At 40.0% G+C, this 21,361-nt stretch overlaps 1 protein-coding gene and 1 long non-coding RNA gene across 8 annotated transcripts in view; one reads left to right on the top strand and one right to left on the bottom strand.

Moving 5' to 3' along the window:
• Positions 1-21,361, top strand: part of TCF12 (transcription factor 12) — a 204,110-nt gene that overhangs the window by 12,806 nt on the left and 169,943 nt on the right. For 2 of the 7 annotated variants that reach the window (XM_064157543.1, XM_064157540.1), the window contains exon 1: positions 21,066-21,251. The exons of 1 other annotated variant lie outside the window; for it this stretch is intronic. The gene's annotated coding sequence lies outside the window, so the exon portion shown is untranslated. Of the gene's footprint in view, positions 1-21,065; positions 21,252-21,361 lie in introns of those variants that run through there. 4 more of the 7 variants (XM_064157542.1, XM_064157541.1, XM_064157539.1 and 1 more) reach the window with 3 other exon arrangements.
• LOC135182927 (uncharacterized) lies at positions 8,762-16,574 on the bottom strand. The gene is made up of 3 exons (XR_010305353.1): positions 14,935-16,574; positions 11,004-11,143; positions 8,762-9,984 (listed from the first exon to the last, which is right to left on the bottom strand). It is a non-coding gene; the product is annotated as an uncharacterized LOC135182927 (long non-coding RNA).

The following is a 21,361-nucleotide window of genomic DNA, read 5'->3' as shown; positions in this document are numbered from 1 at the left end:
AGAGGGTGTGGATTTCCTGGAATTCTGATGTACACATTAAGATTTCTATTTAGGGTGGGGTTTTTACATGTTTACTTCCTTTACTTAATGAGAAGAACTATTTTTAAACTTAAGATTTGCTGCATTAGGTTCCAAATCTCTTACACTCGCAAATGAAAAACCTGATGGTCTTAAAGACTTATGGCATGTTAAGTAGTTATTAGATGATGGTCCTCTGGGGCAGTCTAAAACATCCTCTCCTTAGCAATATGTTAATATCCCACAAGCTCTTTGAGTAATGTAAGAATTTCAAATATTGATGCATTTCATCTATTGGTTGATCTGGTGATGCCGGTGAACGGCATCAGAGGGAAGACATATGAATGCTTCTGTAAGACAGCAAAAAAGACTTCCTAAGAAACAGAGTAAATCTCTGGGCCAGCATGGGCAAAGATCCAATTATATGTCCAAGAAACTGCCAATTATTTGTAGTTATTAGTTAACTGTACGGTAATAGCTGTAGATGCTACAACTAGGATTCTTAGTAGAAAAATCTAAATGAGACACAGTAATGCAGCGTAGAGCTTTATTTCAAGGTAGCTATTTCAAAATATCTGCAACATAGGCTGTATCTTCCTTTATCACCTGCTTAAAGCAGGAAAGAAATGGAGTATTTCATGTTGCGATTTATAATCTCTGTGGACCGTACTATGGTATCAAAGATTAAGTTAGCTACCATCTGCTCCATTTTATGCAAAGTAGATGTGACCCTTGAACTGCTGGCAATTTTCCAGTTCAATCCTCCATGCAGATTTCTAACACTGCTGCTTTATTATTCAGCTCAAACAGCAAATTTTACTATTCATGGTCAACTATTTGTTGCCCATGTGGACTGTGACGCAGTGGCAGAGCAGAAAGGTATGCACTCATGTTTTTAAAAACTTGAGGAGGATGTTCTGAAACACTGCATACATACTTTGCATTAGAATGAAAGATGTATTTTTTTTCACACCAGGTTTCTACAAGTGTTACAGGAGTGCTTAACTACTAGGCTTTACTGGTTTAATTTTCTCTTTTTTTTTAAATAGACAAATTCTGTTGCACTGTTAGGGAAACTAGAGACTGAGATAGTAACATAAAATTCAAGCAAGAAGCTCACTACAAACATTTTAGCAAACTCAGCTATATCACTGCAGTGAACTAATTTTGATTTTATAGAGAACTTGCAGAATTTGAGTTCTTTTTCAAGATACCATTCTACTTCAATAGTGTAAAAAGATAATTTGTCTGAATTGCCAGTAGCTTTAAAAAATCTTACTTAGGCAGTGATATTTTTCCATTTGCATTCATGCTGGCATTTTATTGGCTGAGGTAATATTTTACAGTTACTGCTAGAAATAAACTTCTAATATATATCTCTTCAAATACTCCAGATGTGGGGAAATGCTGTGGCTTTCTATTCAGAATGTGCTGCAAATTAAAATTGTGTTTGTTCTATTTCAAGTAGGTGAAACACACTATTAACATTTGCCTGTCTACAAAACAATTCACTTGTGCTTAGTTCTGCATTTATTAAAAATGAGCAATAGATTATTGTTTTCCAAAAGTCACACTCTGATCTGTCTGTAAAATACTGGGACTTGTTTTAAAATGTTAGAGCCAAACACAAAGTATAAGCACAAAAAGCCATGTGTCTTAAAGTTACATTTTAAAATTGTATTGCTTATTATCAGGAAAGATAGGAATCAAAAAAATAGCCAGCAAAGGTGAAATTAATTCACCTTTTGAACTCTCACTGCTCACATATTTAGGATTTGAGTCTAATAGCCCTAGACAGTTTATCAAATCCAGAGACACATTTGTATTCAGATAAAGTCTATGATAGCAGGGGTTGCTTATCTTCAAAGTAGGAGAGAATGCAGAATCTCAATACAAAGAAAAACCCCACACTCCTGATAAGAACTGTAAATCTTTCCTTTGAAGACTGACACTATGACAGATTCCTACTCGGAGAAGTCAGAGCTATATTTTTAAGTAACAATGTCTGGATTTGGATGTCACACCCTGCAAAATGCAAATATTTTGATGAGGGAGTATGCTGCAAGGTGGAACTTAAATGAACTACAGCAGTTACTTTCGCAGTCTTAACTAGAACAGTAGCAGTGCTGGAAGTGGCAGTCTAAATAGAACTTCCATGGTTACTGGCATTTTAATTTTGTTGTCATTTCACTCTCATCATAGAGACCTTTATGTCGTAGTGAGTAGTGATAAAGAAGCCCACAGCACTCCAGTTGTGACTCCTGGTTTGAAGGATTGATGGCTTTTCAGAGACAGTCATAGTTTGGCTCCTTATGATGGATTTTGGCATGATGCCAAGATTTTGTTTGCAGTGGACTAAATTAGTATAGAGAGCTACATAATAAAAGTATTAGGTATACTATAGATAACAGTCCTCATCTCTAAGCATTTCTTTTTCAGAATGTTTACTTTTCAGAGTAACAGAATCCCAGAATGTTAGGAGTTGGAAGGAACCTCAGAAGATCATCAAATCCAGCCCCCCTTGCCAGAGCAGAATCACCTATAGTAGATCACACAGGAATATATCCAGGCAGGTTTTGAATTATCTCCAGAGGAGACTTCACAACCCACCTGGCCAGTGTGTTCCAGTGTTCTGTTACCTTCACAGTGAAAAAAAATTGCCTTAGGTTTACATGGAAATTCCTGTGACTCAACCTCCACTCATTGCCCCTTGTCCTGTCATTGAGCATCACTGAGAAGAGCTTGGCTCCGTCCTCTTGGCCCTCACTCTTTACATGTTTATAAACATTAATGAGGTCATCCCTTAGTCTCCTCCAAGATGAAGACCCACCCAGCTCAGGCTGTTAAACTGATGGGTAACAGAAGTTCTAGGGCTTCTGAAGCAGGTCCAGGTAGTATTTCCTGTCATCTCTCAAATGCTGTTAGTCTCTTGTCCCTTTATTAAACATTAAGTCTGTAAATACTATGAGGCATGGAATGGGTGTAATTTGCCTGTAGGACTAGTAAGAGACAATGTGCTTCCTTTTCTACGTACTTGTTAGATCCTGGAACTGAAAGGGATGCAACAGAGAGTGTTTGGGAAGATTCCAAGGAGACTTTTCCTCTAATATTATCCTCCTCCTATGTTACTCATTTCCAAACTCTGCAGTTTTGTCTTTTTATTTCCCCCAAATTTCCTTCCAATAAATGTTTAAGCCCACAGGACAATTTTGAACATTTTTATCTTCAAAACTTAGTAACTGAACTTTCTTTAAAGAGGTACATGGCTGGCAAACACAACAGAGAAGTTATTTTTCCCCTATAATGATTTAGCCTTTGATGCATAGACAGATGGTCATGATCTCCTCCTCCTCCACCCATGGATTTTTCTAAAATGACACCCAAGTTTTTCTTGGCAGCAGTTAGAAAGTCTGGCAAACAGCTCACTTCAGATCCAATTATATTGACCACATTACTGCAGAAGATCAGCAAATGAAATGTTCCATCTTCTTTTGGAAGAGATGAATTAAAATTTGCAATGAAATAAGATAGATGCAAATTAGAAACAAATGTCAGCTACTTACCTGCATTCTTATATTTATGGATTTACTGTGACCCTTTTTTTTTTTCCACTGAGAACAAATGTTTCTTGAAGGCGTAAGGTGTTAACTCTCTTACAGTGCTTCTAGAGACTGTAGCACTTAGATTTCTGGGCATGGTTTCCCAGGCAGAATAATACCCATTTGCTTTGAGTGTTTTAAGGAATGCTAGAGAATAATGCTTTCTCTCCATGCTCCAGGGCCACCAACTCTTCTGAAGAATGTTATCTCTAGATTTATTATCAAAGCTTTTCACAGTTGTCTGTGCTTGTCACAAACTCTCCTGGGCACAGAAAAAGCAATTAGAAATGTGACTAATACCTTACGCAAGGGTTTCTATCAGAGTATTTTTTTCCAAGGCAGTCCCTAACATCCAACATGCACTTCTTTTACAAGGCAAAAATAAGGAAATCTTGCTGAAAATTCTTTTCCCGATTACAGGCAAATTCCTTGCTGGCTCTGTGTGCTGTGGCAACTGCATGTTAGCACCTGTCTAGCAGTAACTGGTGAGTGGATTAGTACTTCTCTAGCAGTGTGTGGGCTTTACATGGCCTTCAAGTAGCTTTACCTGGGGCAGATAAATAATATCCTCTAGGAAAAGGTGAATCTTTAGACAATTGCATTCAAATTATTTATTCACCATCCCTGTAGAAGGTGCGATAGGTAGAATGTTCTTAACATCTGTTGCATATATACATATATGTAAATCTGAAAAGTCCCATTTAATTTTTTTTCTTTACAAAAATATAAATGTGATGGCAGCTTGTGGTTCTACACAGACCATCTCTAATTCTGAGTCTAGTTCATTGGCATGACCAATGTAAAATGTGTTATGCTTTAGGTGTTCACAGTTCCAGGCTATCTAAAAGAAATTCCCAATTCTCAGATACTAAGATATCAAATCAAAGACATCAAGTCATTGCACTTGGTGGAAAGGTTTTGTGCTTCCATCACTGTGTTTAGAACAATCAGACTGTGCATACACGTTCCTAGCATTTGTATTTATGCACACTGCAGCAAAGTTACTTCTCTCTTCTTATTCTATGTATTCTACGTCTTATTTCAGGTCTCTGAATGTTTTAAGGAAATCTCCAACATTGAATCATAGACAGCAGCATTTGAAATGACATCTTAAACCTCAAGCATGTCCAGTCCTACTTTTTCATCAATTGTTATCTTCACCACAGATATCACACCCTCCTCCTACACTGTATATATTCATTAGACAGCTGCAGCTCCTCCTCTCAGCTAGCTAACACAGCTGTAGCTCTAAGTGCAGACCAGATGGCCAGTCAAAACCCTGCTTCCTATTGTCTGCAAAACTACATCACTATTGCAAATAATCCCTGCTTCTAGGCCCACCCACACCTTGTGTGCTTTAATGTGACTGTTCTTTCCTCAGTCAAAAACAGGCCTGTATCTCATATACAACACCATCTTACATCCTTAAGGACTTCTTCTGCTGTTTGATTAGCAGCTTCAATTGATCCCCCCCTTTTTTTTCTAAGTAGGAAAGTTTACTTTCAAAACATAGTCCTTTTCACCTGCTTCAGCTATGCTGTGCATGAGCTCTGCCATGTATTAACTCTTAAAGATTTGACTATTTCAGCAAAAGAGCTAGAAAGAAAACAAAGCGCTTTTTTTCCCCCCCATCTCCACTCTTTCCAAGTGTCATTTTCACAGTAACATACACATAATGAAATTATACAAATATCAGGAGCAAATTCAGAAACTACAAGTCATGTGTAGCATCAGACTTACAGTATGAAACAGGTTTGGCAGTTATTCGGAAGCAGCTAGAGGAAGTGTAGCCATCAAGTAGTCAGCTGTCAAGACTCATGAAGGGTAATAATGGCAACAGCAGTTTGTAGAAGAAATGGATAAAGAGCTTGCTGTACTGAAAAAAAAACAACATATTTTTTCTGGTATAGGGGAGAGGTCTCAGTGTAATAATGCCTCATGTAATGCCTCATACTGATAAGGCTAGCTAAATGCATACTGGGTTTTTATTAAGGCTGTTACATCTGAGTAGGGGATACATACAATTAGTTCCAGTGTCATAGCAATAACATTTAAAGTTATTGATCAATTATTTGCTTAAAAGTTGTTTGAGGGTGGGTGGTTTTGTTGGGGTTTTTTTGGAGTTTTTCATTTGTTTGTGGGGTTTGGGGGATTTTGTGTGTGTGTTTTGTTTCAGAACTGCTATCCACTGAGAGGACTTTGAATAGCATAATTAAGGGTAATTTTAAAGTAAATCACTTTGTGTTCACATTTGGAAGCAGAACATCAAAACCTCTAGGTTTTTTGCATCTACCTCTTTAAATGAGCTATGTAATTTGCAGATCCTTTGTTAAACAAGGGCACTCCTACAAGCCAGTACAGCTGATGCCTCTCTGTACAAAGATGTTTAATTTTATGATCTGGGCAAGTTTTATGGCTAATAATCTCATTTCATGAGTCCAAACATAGTGCAAAGCGGATTTTCATGGCGTTTCTGCTGTACCTGTTGTTCCATTTTCACAAGTATAAACTCAGTTCCCTGGACACTTTTAAGCATCAATCATTTGTTGCTTACCCCTCGTAATGGTTTATCAGCATTTTAAAAATGACCCTTTTGTAAACCAGTATTGTCTACAAATGCTGTGTACCTATCAGCAGATAGTACTTGTCCTCAGAACATTTGAAAGAGTAAAACCATTCTCCTGATTCCAAGGAGAATCTTCTCGGCAGTATCTCTTTCCTGTGAAATTCCTATAGCTTTATAGACTAGCTTGAGTTAGCAACAGCTGCCTATTCAATACCAGAGGGAAAGATGTGCCAATGTAGAGAATTGCTGTCACAGAGTTTTGCTGGTGCCAAGGCAGCTAACTCAGTGACCTCTGCTGCTCACTGTGCAGAGTAGAGGGAGAGATGTGGTCTCTTCTTTAGAATTAGATAGTAACTTAGCCTAATTCTTTTAGATCCCTCCTCAAACACACCCAAGCCAGGATAAACTTGAAACATTAAGATGATTTGTTTGATTTTATGTATCTAATTTTTACCTGGAGTCTATGAGTCTCTTAAGAGCTTGGTACTCTCAGTAGCAAGAGGTCTTGCCATGATGAATCAGTTACACTTATCCAGTCTCAAAGTACAAGGCATAAATCATACAGTGGTTGCATTGAAGAAGGTGGTCTAATTACAGGATAGCTGATGTAAGATACTTACATTTTATATAGTCCTATGCTTCTGCTCAAGCAGGGTCAGCTAGAACAGGTTGCTTAGGGCCACACCTCCAAGGAGAAGACGTCAGAATCACTCTCAATAACCTATTCCAGCATTCAGTCACCCTCACAGCGGAGTGGTTTCCTTACGTTTAGATGGAATTCAGTGTGTTTCAGTTTATACTTATTGCCTATTGTCTTGTCACTGAGCACTACTGAGAAAAGTCTGGCTTGTCAGGTCAGTGGTTGGACTTAATGATCTTAGATATCTTTCTCAACCAAAACAATCCTATGATTCTGTGATTAGAAATGGTGGAGTAAATGTTCAGGCACAGTTATAGGAAGAATATTCATGCTGACCATCCTGAGCACTGCTTCTCAGTGCCTAAAGTAAATCAACAACTGATGAAATGTAGCGTAAAAGACAGAAATCAGCCCAAAGAATAACCTTCCTAGTGGCCAGGACAAAGGCATTACTTACTGCAAAAACTACAGTAATTCTTGTTGATCTTTACTAGGTAAGGAGGCAAGAGGAACTGGAGGAGTGCTTAAGAATTGTCTGATGTTGTTTTGGCTGTAACAGATGTCAGCAACCTGGGCAATGCTCTAATCTTTCCTGCTCAGCAGTGGCCCAGAGGACTAAGGTCACCCTTGCCACCTTAGGGTGCTGTAGTCATTTCCTCCATTAATATTGGCAGTTAAAGGTGGTGAGCTGTTGCATCCTGTTCCACTTATTTTAAGCTTGCTGCCAGCCCTCTTTCTAGTCTCTCTTTCCTGACTGAATATCACAAAGAATTTAGAGACCTAGAGAATCTGTTCTTATGAAATTATTACCTATCCTTGGTGAAACACTATGAAAACCTGTGTAGTGCAGCTAAAGTGACACCTAGCTATCTTGCTCTGACTAGGCTTAGTGAAAATTTCCATTTTTATTACAAGAAGATACTATGCAACAAAGGTAAATTAAACAGCTGCCAGGTTTAAATGGTGCACAACTTAGACATCTAATGCCACCAATAGTTCTGATACCAAAATGTAAGCTATTAAATAAACCTGACAGACTTCATAATCAGGAAGTCACTGCTTAAAATACTTCAAAGAGAACTATAATTTTATATTAACCTTTGCTCCTATCTAGGAAATTATCAGATTTTTCTGAATGTCAGGAAACCAGCATTGTAATTTTTGTTTTAACATGAAAAGACACAATTAGAAGTAGTATCTTTTACAATTAATTGAAAATAATAATATGTAATCTTAATTCAAATAAGGATTGCCAACACTTGGTTAAATCAAACTGAATACAGGAAGATGGGACTGGATGATCTTGGAGGTCTCTTCCAACCCGATTGATTCTATGATTCTAAGACACAATGCAAACTTCCCCCATGTAGTGCTGCCAATTGATTTCAGTTTTAGCTTGGAAAACACCTGCTATTATAGCCCTGGGCCTCTCCTCCCATAGTGTTTTTATGGCTAGACAAATACACAGCACATTTAGAATCAAGTCATGGCTTAGACAAATACACACTACATTTAGGATCAAGTACTCGAGTTCTCTTTTCTATAAAGCACAACTATATTGATACTCATGAATTGAGGCAGGCTGCAAAGGAGTGATTGTAGTCAATTGTCAGTTGTAAGTAATGTTCATATACAAACTCTCACACTCTTCTATTGAGGTCTAGTAGTGTGTAACATCGATTTAACCTTCAAAAAGCAATGATTGTATCACCAGTTTTACAAACCCTACATGCTTCAAAGGATGAAGGTCAAAATTAAAGGAATATCCCATATACATAAAATAGAGGGATCCTGCATTCTCATACTCCTTATTTAGACTGTTCTTGAGATAAAAGTTTGAATTATACAATAAGATCTTAATGATACACACAGCCTCACAGAGCTCTCTGGACTAAAGTAACTGAGACCCAACAGCCTGCAGAAAATAATGTAGTTGTTTTAATGTACAGTAAATGAGAGACTCAGACCAGGGACACTCTAGTAGGACCAGATACGTAGCATTGTCATTCATTGATCTTCATTTAGGCATAAAGATATAGTGGCAAAGAAACTCCACATTTGTGCAAAGTATAGTTCCAAATTAGCATTGCTAATGTTTGTAGCATAGTTGAATGCTGACAGCATTGCTGCTCGTAGAAGACAGTTGAGGCAAGGAAAGAATTGTTTCTCCTGCTGGTGGAGGCAAATAAGCTCACTTAATTTAGAGATAACCATAATCCTAACCCTATCTCTAACCATAAACCTTACCCTAACCATAAACACCTAACCCTAACCACAAACCCATAACTACTAACCCCTAATCCTAAATCCTAACTCTAACATCTAACCTTAGTTTTAACTGTAGCACTAACCCTAAACCTAAGCCTAACCCTAACACCTAAACCTAAACCCTAGCCCTACTTCTAACTTCTAAGTCCTAACCCTAATGTCCTAATGCTAGCCCTAAACTGGACAGCCTAACACTAATGGCGTAACCCTAACCCTTATGGCCTAAACCTAACCCCTAACCATAACCTTAAATGTATCCCTAATAGCCTAACCCTAATGCTAAGCCGAACCTAAACCTAACTGTAACCGAAACCTTCATTCTTATCACAACAGTAACCGTAATGCTAACCCTAATGGCCTAACATAACCACAACCCTAAACCTAACCCTAATGCCCAGACCGTAAGCCTGATGGCAGAACCCTGCACCTAATTCTAATGGACTAACCCTAATTTAAACCCTAAATTTCCTAAGCCTAACTGTAACCCATAACCCTAGCCCTAATAGTCTAACCCTAAGGCTAAAACTAATGGCCTAACCTTACCACTAATGGCATAACCCTAACACTAAAAAAAAATGGCTTAATCACTAGCACAAATACTCTAACATTAGTGGCCAAACCCTAACTCATAACTTTAAACCTAACCATGACCCTAATGGCTTAACTCTAAGCCTAACCCTAACACCCTAATGGCCTAAATCTAGCCGCAGCCATAACCCTAACTCTAACCCCTAACCCTAATGGTTTTACTATAACCCTAATCTTAACCCCAACCCCTAATTATAATTATATCCCTAACCCTATTCCCTGGTCACCTTCCCGTCTTCATCTTTGTCAGGTATTACAGTTCTGACTTCTTAATCCTCTGCTGTCCTGTCTGGGTATTGTGTGTTCTGTAATGGAGAAGTAAAGAACATGATCTGATAATATGAAATACAAGTAATAACTCATAGGAAATACCTATAATATTTATTTATAATCTATAAATTCCCAAATATCTATAAAATTTACAGTGAAGAAATTCTCCTGGTTGTTTGAAGTTGTCTAAGAAATGGCCCTGTCAGTCTCTCAGACTAAGGAGTAAACTGTTTTTTATTTTTAGACTTAGAAAGTCTTGCTATTTTGCCACTCCAATTTAACCACCATAAATGCAATATACAAATACACAGCTGCAGCCAAAAACTGAGAATACCCAACGAACAATACTTGTGCCTGGCAAACAGGTCTCGCTTAACTGATATTCTAATTGTTCCTCTTTTGTTGTTTGATTTAAGGAGAGTTTAAAAATTATATCCAGTTGTCACATATGTTTTGCACTGTTTTTGTAATATCAGGTAGAAGGTGTAACCATAGAAACTGTTTCCTATTGAAGTTAATACATCTTTTAAAACATGACCAGAGAAACATAAGTGGAGTGGGATATTATATAGCAGAAAGGAAGTTAAAGTTATGACTTCTGCATACAAAAAAAACTTAGAAAAGCCTTACTTTACAGGGAATAGAATCCCAGTGTGTTTCTTACGTATTGTACAGATGTTAAGAAAATGCAGGTCATTTGGAAAAGATATTTAAAGAAGTTGTAGGACAGTGTCTCTTTAAATCTTTGTATATGAAATAGGAATAATGAGGCTTTTTTAAGATGAACATTACTAGTTTTTTTTAAACAAAAGTAGTATATCCCTAGTGGTAACTTGTATAAACTACCTAGTTTCTTTTCTATGTACATCCATCCTGTAACTCAAAATTATAATACAGTCATACAAGTATGTAGAATATTGCCCACTTCCAATTTTAAAAGTTAAATTACCTTTTTTCCTGTGTGATTCATTTGAAGATCTTATAGTTTAGTTCTTCTTACAATCCTTTAGGACAGGTGACATGAGGCAACTGAGATGATGAAAATTGAACTGACCTTTATGAAGTTACTTGATTATTGGCAGAGTTGAAAGCCCAGGGAGAAAGTCATAGCTCCACTGAAGGAAAATCTTGAACTCTTAAGATGGTTCAGGAGGGATGAGGTTCTGCTGCAAGTCTGATTTTAAAGCTAAACTTCTTAACAATAAAAATAAGAACAGAGAATGTAATATTTAAAGCTATGAAATGTAAAGCTGTATTAAAACTCGTTTATGCAACAGTATCTTTCAAAAAATCTTAAACTGAGTCTGACATTGATACAGACTGGCAAACTGTACTGTAATTATTGCCTCCCAGAGATAAAAGTTTAGTGTTCTGAACTTCAGCCTGGGCTCAATAACACCTCAGTTTCCAGTTCTGAGCCAGGACCTTGATGGCAACACAGCTACTACTATCTGTAATAACCATCACATCTATCACTACCAACAATGACTGTAAACTTTGCAGTTGCCTTGAGCTATACAACTAATTTGAATTTTTTGTGCAGTTGGAAAAAGAAGAGATCAATACAAAACAATGTTAGGATGAAAAAAAATCTCTCAACTTCTAAATAACAATTTTTCTTAAAGAGCTTAATGAAAAATGTGCACATGTAATACAAATTATTTTGACGGGCTATGATGTTGTGCTGGAAATATTACTGAAGGAACAGTAGAATGGCTACACTTTGTTCCTCCTCTGAAACTAATGCCTTCATATCCATCAACTTCAATCAGAAGAATATTATGGCAGATACTTTTTATCACTGCTTTTATAGGCTTTACTCTGTGTGGTTTTGGTTTCTGTTTTTTTTTTTTTAAATGGAAAATATGTTTATACAGTTGTATTACCAGTTCATCTGTCTGTCTTTGCAATAACTTGAAAATGTATTTTCTGATTTTAATCCAATTTAACAGAATACTTAAAGATACTAAATCCTTTCAAGTTTAATGAACACAAAACTTAGTCCTACTAAGGCAAATGCAGAGACTCGCCTTCAACTATTCTTCTTGATCTGCTAAGCAACCAAAAGGCAACAGCTTGCACAGAGTGGCTGACTGAAATCTCTGATTTTACCAGAAATCAGGCTTGACCATTAGGATTTTTCAGTAGCAATATATTTATCCATCTTTCCTGTATTCAATGGAGAACAAATACAAGTCTTTCCCCTCGAGGTTTGGATCTCAATAATAGCCCTCAATAGCTGTTGAGAACAATAATCAAATGCAACTTCTTGCTAAAAGAAATTATTAATTTTCTTATTGGCAAAGGGGGGAATGTGGCAGCTACAGGACAACTCTGGTCTTGCCTGCTTCTTGCATACTTCTGTAAGCATCCTGGACTGGCTAATGATTGTTCTTTCTCTTCAGTCTGGAAACAACTAAGTAACCAGGAACAAGCACAGGGTCAAACCCATCTCCACTCTCTAGAATCACACTGAATAGTCACTACATTGGGAACATTTAAGAAATAAAGCTTAAGAAATAAAGAACAGATACCACTAGGCTGTTATTTTGGAGATAGGCTACTGGACTAAGTGGCCAGTAGCCACTTTGGTATGGGCATTATGGCCTTTCTTATGTTGTCTGTTTTTATAAGCTGTTGAAACTTGATTAAAGGTCATAATTGATTCAGAAGCCTCTGTTTGACATGTGCCAGATCTCCAGGACCTGCAGCTGGAGTGAGATTACTTGTTATTTACGACAGCTCTGGAAGTTAAAACTAGTGCTGTATAAATACAGAAGAACTGAAAATGTAAATATGGTGTTTAAAAAGTAAGTTCCTCTCCCCAAAAGAAAAGTAAAACTAAAATATAAATAATTTGCTTTCTTCAAAGTATACTTTATCTCTACACTTGAGACCTGTATGGAACTGCCTACTACATGCTATAGTATGCAGAATTTTCTATATTAGTTTCTAGTTTGAGTACTCATGAAATTCCTATTGGACACACTCTTGATCAGCATGCTGTGCTGTTCTGTAGCATCTGGAAACTATGTAGTTGCAGTAAGTACCCACATGTGATAACATCAAAACCCTGTGAATGCATAAGATGTCTCATCTACATATGATAAAAGAGGAGATCAGATGAGATGGTGCAAACTAGTTCATCAAAGGCATGGGTACCATTATTGAAGTCATCTGGCCTGGAATATTTGCATGTCTGTCATGGATACACTTTATGGTCAAAAGAAAAATATGCTATACACAGTAATCCTGCCACATGATTATTTCTGAACTTTTCTCCCCTACACTCTAAGACAGATAGGATTTTCTGGATCTTGGGTGGTCAAGTATCTTCAATTACTGAGTTAGCTCTCCGAGATGTTAAGAGCCATATAAAGGCAAATTATGGGGCAAGATGTATTTTGTGGAGCTCGATCCTAAATGATTCACACAAAAGAGCATTAAATTTAGTCAGTAAGTAGTTCTATGAACAGAGCACTTGCAAGACTGTCCCTTATTTCTAACAGAAGTATTTATATTAATTACAACAAAACTATAAATACATATGACAAGGAGACTGCCCATGAATGAATTCCCAAATAAAAATCAATCTGGTGTGCTCTGGAGATATTGCTGCACAAAATGATCATGATAATACATGAGGAAGGAAAAACTTGAATATTGACAGTTTTCTTCAAAGAAGAATCCAGATAAGATGAGGCTGCAGCAGTCCCAAAAGTATAACTTAAAGGTAATTTTTCTTCTGAAAACCATAAAAAAAACCCTACCCAAAAAGGGCAGAAAATAATACTAACCCTCCACTCATTTAAGAAATGAAACCTTTTTCAGTGTAATTTGAAGTGTGGTTATGTATGTGTTTGGTATAAAAAGTTTCTACTATTCTTCAAAGCTGTGATTTTTTTTCCTCTGTAAATTTGGTCTTCCCTGTCATTGCCTAGTTTCCCAGAATGCATCATCTGACGGTCCATTAGTTGTGTGAGGGACAGAACCTAATCCCTTCAGTGCCAAGCAGGGAATTAGTGTTCAGTGGGAATCTAATGCATGAGAGGGCCATCTGGGTCTGGCTGATGAACGACTATAGTCAGACTTCAGTTAGTCTTCCAAGCAGTTTTAGAGTGGAGAACATTATCTGTGGGTTAATATGGCTTTTGATTACATTAAAGAGATTATTACCTGTCTCCTATGAATCTTTGGAGATGAAGAAATGTTCAGAAAGGTCTGTGTAAAACAAGTTACTTGTTCCAGTTTCTGGTGGCAGGCAGAATACCAGAAACTGATCTGCCAGAAAGGAAACTACCTTAAGTTACCTTTCCCTGTGTTTATGTATTTTGGTCACTGACAAGGACTGACTTCAAGTAGTCTTTCCTTCAGTGGTGCACCAATAGTTTTCTTCTGCTTTAATCCCTGTTTCTGTGATATGTGTGTGAATGTGATTGCCTCATTTTCCTTGGTTGAAAATACTAAATAAGTTTATGATTTATTAAGGGAACTCATCCATCCGCATGAACACAAAATGACTGTCTGCAAGTGTTTTCCCTGGAACACCAGCCCAAAAGTGGTGATATTCACACTTTATCTTCTGCACATGAACTTCATTATGAGTATCTGGCCAGTGTCCCTCAGTGTGAGACTCCCACTCGGTGGAAGATGCTCTGCATCAGTTGCTTCCAGCAGTAATTAGGGACATTTCAAAACTGCTCATATTGACTCGCATGACACAGTTGATCATAAGCACTCACAGTGAAGGGTGTATCCTTCACATAGGAAAAAGACAAGTTTATATACAAGATTAATATCTTCTCAATTGAAATAACTTTCTTGTAAATCTGTTACTGATTTTTTGTTGTAATCTGTATCTTTTGAGTTTATAGATGAGTTTTTAAAATTAAGTACTTCTATGTGAGACTGATTTTGGCAGCAGTCTCTGTCCCTCCAGCTGCCTGCCATCTCTAGTACCACTGCATTTCCCTGGAGTTACTCACCTTCCAAGGAGCACTGGTGTGGGCTCCTGAACAGAAATGTTGAGATACACTGGGAAGATACTTTTGTCTGCAGGGGTGTCGATCTGCATTTGATTTGATGAATACTCGGGGATGTGTTTAGTTGTTTCAGTTATTTAAGTCATACTGATTGTTTTGGCCACTCTTGAAGACAGATTAATTTGTGACTACTTATTTATTTTAAAACTTGATTTCAGATGATTGCTAAAAGGTTGTCTTGAACACAGTAAGTACCCGAATCACATCCTGTGTGAATGTAAAGTCACTTTCGGGTTTAAGCCGTTTGCTTTGCCACCGGTGATGTTGAGATTAATTTCCTGAATCACCAGCAGGAAGATCGGAAGTTTTGCAGGGCGCGCACAGCCCGGGAGCTGCGCCGTACGGACACCGAGTCTTCGTGCTCGTCTCTTAGTATCCGGCAGCGAGCGGAGAGGCCGAGGGCTCCAGGGCAAGAGCAGCACTTGCTTCTCCCAGTGGTGACAGCAGGACCTCATCCGAGACCACGGGAAATCGAGCCGTCCCGGCTATCGCCGCCCTGCCAGCTCCGCGTTGTCCTGCGCCCGAAGGCAGTTCTCGCAGGGGCCCTTCAGCGTGGCCCTGAACGGGATGAGGCAACGACTCCCGGCCAGATAGCCGCCTCACCCCAGGCCTCAACGGGACGGGGTTTGGCTCCCTCGGCTTTCATAACCGGCTCCGGGGAGGGATCAGCAGCTCCGCCCCGGTAGCCAGAGGCGAGGGGGGGCACTCACCGCTCCCCACCCCCTCCCCCTCCTCCTCCTCCCGTCACAGCCGTCCGGCGGAAGGATAAATAGTCCTTCTCGTATTGTCCAGACCTCCACAACTTTTCGTCGTCGCAGCGACGGGGGACGGGGCAACCTTTGGCAGAAAGGTGCTGCCCGACCATCGCCCCCTCTGAGGGACAGCGGAGTCGGGCGAGGTGGAGGCCAGACGAACCCAGCCAACTTCGGTCCTCTCACCTCGCTCTCCCCGCTGCGGCCGGCCCTGGGGAAGCGAGGCTCAGCGAGGCTTTGCACGCCCGGGGCGGTGCTGGAGGCGAGCCGCGCTATTAGCAGGTCTTGCTGCTGGGCTGTGGCGATGCGGAGTTTGCGGAGGCCGAGGGACTTGCCGGCGGGGCGAGAGCACGACGTTCGTTCCGCCCCTCTCGGCGGCCCTTGCCTCGCCGCCCGCACTAAGTACTCGGCACCTCCGGCCCCGCTAGCGCGCTGAGTGACGCTGCCGGCGGCGGGCCTGCTCGTAGTCACGGCCGACAAGAGACCGCGATGTACAGGGCCCAGTCCTGCTGAGGTGGGCGGTGATGGCAGAGGCTGCCTGCTATGGGGCACTACCCGCCCCACCTGCAGTCCGCCTTCTGCTTTAGAAGAATTCTTCCTGTGAAGATGGACACTTACAGCGAGCTAAAGCTGTTATCTGTTTCCTGGTTAGCCAGAAGTACTTGTCGGCGAGCATTTTGGCAGCAGCAGTAGCAAATGAAGTGTAGCTATCACTGCCCTCATAGAAACACAGCCTGACTTTACAGCAGTCAACTTGCATGCTCTGTCTGGTTCCCTCATAAGTCATGTTGTTTGGTAGAGGTTTCCCTATTGTATCTTCCTGCACATGCTCTGAATCTTTCCTTTTGCAGGATATGTTGCATAATCTATATGTTATATAATTTTAATTACTGCGAGGTAAATATAGCAGGCAGCAAATGAGGCAGCCAATTCAGTTATCTGTAAGATGGGCTGTACTGATAACAGTAAGCACTCCGTAACCATGAGGCTTGGTCCTAGGAATACAGCTGTAAGCTCATTTGTAGGATACTTTTCCAAAGCCTGTTTTGGGCTGGAGGAAGAACGTGGTGACTGTCCAAGATCTTCATCCAAAAGTTTAATGCATGACAATAAAAATATTTTCAGTTTTACTGGCTTGATTCAGATTCCCGGTGACTCCTCAGACAACAGAGTATGAAAAAGGAATTGCTTTGTTCATACTAGTTGCATGAAACAAGTTTGTTTTCTCCTTATTGCTGACTCTAAATGAGCATTGCTGTCTGTACTGGGCTGTCTGATGGAAGCAGTAGAAAGGATTCAATGCTTTAGGTTAACCAGGCTGGGAATTTGTTGGGGGAAAAGGAGGCAGGAAAAGGAGGTTTGCTAACCTCTGGAGGGTTGTGGATTTGCTGAGCAATAGCATTTACCATGGATAAATTGCTGGTGTTAACTTAAAGGAGCCATTGCAGTGCAAACTTTATCCTGGGTCACATGATCTGTCAGGTAACACCTTAGGAGTTTGCATCGGGTGATGCTGGTAAATGTCAGTGCATGTAAATGTAAGAATACATAAGGAGACATACAAGCTTAATAATTTTATTCACACAGGCATGATACATTTAAAAGTAATATGGAATGCATTTTCTCATATCTCTGAATGCACAACAGCTGCCTGCTATATCAGGTATTTTTTCTTTAAGTAGTGGGTGGAAAGGAATTAATGAAGGCTGTGGAAACAGTATATGAGAGTGGTTATTTTCAGGGGGTTGTGCTCAAGTGATTTGTTTTTTATATGCCTCTTAATTTTTTAATGTCCTATATGTAATTCATCATTTTCATGGTCATGTTGAAGCATGCAGAAGAATGTTGTTACTGCCATCTGGCAACTAACAGTTCCCTGATTGCTCTGGTTGGTAGCTGACCATATTGATGTTGGTAGATCAGCTGTCAAGGCTGTTACCACGAAGATTTACTGGTCTATTGTATGCTCTGTCAGTCTGGAGTTCACTGATGACTTTGTGTTCATGGCTTTTACCTGCACATTACTTGCCCTACTTAGAACAACAGTCATAAGACTTCTCTAGGGAAAGGATCTTTATCCACAAGCCTAATAAATTGTTTTATTGTGATAGAAAATTCACTGCTAATAATGTGATTGGGAAGGCATCTTCAGACATTCATCCCAGATTGCTGGAATCCTTGCTTGCAAAACCACTAGCAAAATGGTTGGTGTTTATGTTTGCTCCTGTATGTTTGTGCTATCCAACTGGTCCACCGCTCGCTAGGTGGTGAAGATCTTTTATTTTCAAAGAAGTGAAAGAAAAAAAAGGGCATAACAGTTGCAGAAGCATTTCAAACTTCCATGTAATGTCTGAGGAAGGTACTACTGTGTCACAGCAAAGCGGGAAGTTATTTTTCTATGATTTATGTAGTGTGTTTGCTACATTTACACATATGTAAGGAAAAAACTATAACTAGAAGTTGAAGCAGAGAGTAAACTGGAAATATTTTCTTTGTAGCAAATTGAAAAAATTTGTAATTGTCTGAACCAGCTTTCAGATACCTATTTCAGCAAATGTTTTAAAATGGTCACAGTCTTACAGTCATCTTTTTTCATAAAGATCTCTAAATAACTACAAGCAGAGTTTGCTTTAGTTTTTACATTGCTGAGCTTTTTGCATGTTGACCATGTTTTCCGTTTCATTTTTGTATGTATGACTGACACAATAAGGATATGCAGTGTGGTTTGTTTTTTTTTAATGCCTATATTTGCAGTAAACAGGAAGAATTTATAGGGAGTAGCAAAAATGAAAGTATACTAAGTGGCAGATTGAAAAAGGGGTTGGAGATTCTGAGAATAGGTGAAAGACAGTGTTGCATGGATGAAATATTGCCCATTGATATTTCAAGTGTAGATGTTAGTTCTGATCAGTGTTACATGGAGAGGTTAAAAACTGAACAGGAGATGATATTCAGACTAAATCTTATTTCAGATTTTTTTTTTTTAATATGAGATGTGATAGTTGCTGATCTTTCACAAGAGTTTTAGTCAAGCTACCTGCATGAGTTTCTTTTGAAATTTCTGAATGGGCCAACTCATTACCACTGTCTCTCAGACTCGCAGCATATTTTGGGCCATACCTTTTCTGAAGCCTTGGGTACTTATTAAGTTGTGCAACATAATTTTGGAAGTATTCATGTTCTAGTCAGTTTTCTACAGGGGAGCTGGGTATAAAGTTGTTTCAAAGAGGACAGTCAGCCCATGGAGATGTAATGCAGGAGAATGGCTGCTACAATGTGACTTTAGTTAATGGGTGTGTTCACTTCCACTATCTACATTAGAAAGTGACATGTCATTGTGAACCACATGGAATATCTGATGGTATTTTGTGTATCTTCCAGTGCTGTAATGTCATGGATTATGTGGGTATATCATCTTGCACTCAGCATCCGTAGCTGCAAATAAAAGCCTACAAACCTTAACCTTAGGTCACAGGACAAATTAAAAAATAATGCACTTGAAATTTTCATTTTTATAGAGTTATACATTTGTACAAATTATTGTCAGCATGTATTGCTTTCACCTTTACATTTGGCCAGTTTTCTAATCAATGTTTATCAGTGTTGCAGGTGTTCTAACTGGTACCCAGTACTAGTAACACTGCAAAAGAAACAACAGTATTTTCACAATTTGTAAATAGGAGATCTTCATTGTCCTTTAATATGTTCTAATTACATTTTTCATTAAAGGTATAATGATCTCTGTCAGTGAGTGTTTTCCTTCTTGAAATGAAGTATTATTTTTACATCAAAGGGGAAAAGTATACACTTGTGTCCCTTAGGAGTAGAGAGAAATGGAAGCATTGTGTTGGTATTTTAATACAAATTGCTTCCTGCTTTTCTAAGTGAAAAATATATGAATATTCATAGAATCACAAGGGCAAATGATCATTCAGAACACAGTATATATACTTTGACATATGAAGGAGAATGTTCTAAGATTGCAGAATCTCCAGTTTGTCTTTTCCTGGGGGTGAGAAGTTTGTTATCACTCTCCTCTTCCTCCGGAAGATGTCACAGGCAGGATCTGGGTATGAAAAGAGTTGTGTTGGAAGGGAGATCATGGACTCGAGCCTTCTGTACTGCCTGCTGCTTTCCAAACCTGGGGGACTGCCAAGCAGTAGGCTGTGACGGATGAACACTCCATTATTACTATCATCCTGGAGTGTTTTAGGTTCTCCAGGATTTCCAGTACCTATTTTCATCATCCTTATGTTTTGCGAGTCCCCTTGCTCTGAATGAATAATATACCAGTAGCTGTGGGATTGTTTTTCAGTTCTGACTTCTAGAGAAAAGGGTAGAAAGGCCTTGGTAATGCATGTTAGGCCAAGCCCCAGGTAGGTGGCAAGCAGGTGCCACCTGGGGGCTCTGCAGGCTTTAGAGACCTATGTGCAGCTGAATATTGGCTTGCACTCGTATCGCACTCCTCGGCGCTCAGAGAAGCCATTAAGCCGTTAGCTGGTGTATCCGGAGAAGCTTTGAAACATGAAATAAACTTCCCAGCAGGGCAGAGTGACAGTGCTGCTATAAAGAAGGAAGTGGAGCTTAAGCGTTGTCTGTAACAAGGGCAGGACCCAAATAAGGTTGCAGGTTCTTCAGACACTGGTTAGGCAGATTCACCCTTAGCATCACCCGTTTCAAACAACTGCAGAGTTTATTTCAATGTGTGTTCTTGCAATGACATACATAGTTTTTATGCTTTGACCGGTTATGGCTTTAATTGTATGCATTTAAGAGGAAGCTGCTAATTAATGTTTAAGGCTTGTTGTAATTAATATGCAATTCTATTTTACAAAGTAAGACTGTATGCTGATATATTGATAGTATTTAGCCATATTTTAGGTGCATGGATTCAGGGAGAGTGTGATAACGTATTTGGGGTATTTTGGGGCACATGCATTGCTGCCAGTGTAACGTGCCCAGGTTTGGTGCTGGTGGTTTGAGTGATGTGTGTGTGGGTCTGATCCATGCGGTGCATGTTCTTTCTGCTGCCCGTTGCGGTATTCCCTAAGCGGGCAGGGGCCCATGGGTCCCACTTCTGGTGCCACCGACACGCCCGCTGGTCTCTTGCGCGGCGGTGCGGAGTGCCCCCCAGGAGCAGGCCAGGCCCCGTTGCTGGGGCATCTCTGTGCTGCTCCCGGCGGTAAGACAGGTACCAGAGCGCTTCCAAGGGGTGCCCATGGGGCTGCTGAGAGCGCAGCGACGTCTGCTGCCCCCCTCTCCAGCCGGTAGCGGCGCGGAGCGCCAAGGGTTAAGACCGTGGCGGCGTTCGGCGCGGAGGGATACGGAGCCGGAGCCGCGAACGTGGTGCTAAGGCTCTCTTAGCAAAAAAATGTCTGCCTGAGGGAAACCCACAAGTTCCTTCCAGCGGGGGGGGGGAACGTTCGACTCGTCGCCTCCCACCCAGCCCGCGGCCCGCCCGCTGCCGCCGGCTCAACCCTGGTCACCGGAGCGTACGGTGGGCAGCAGGTAAGTGCCAGAGGCGAGGGACCGAGAGAAGTTGGGAGAGAATGGTGGGGGGAGGGAAGTGGCGGCCGGTCGGGAGCAGGGGCAGAGGCGGTGGCTAAAGGTACTGGGGC

Source organism: Pogoniulus pusillus, chromosome 17 (assembly GCF_015220805.1).
Source record: "Pogoniulus pusillus isolate bPogPus1 chromosome 17, bPogPus1.pri, whole genome shotgun sequence".
NCBI classification, from domain to species: Eukaryota; Metazoa; Chordata; class Aves; order Piciformes; family Lybiidae; genus Pogoniulus; species Pogoniulus pusillus.
This window is presented reverse-complemented; position numbering and strand designations above follow the sequence as displayed.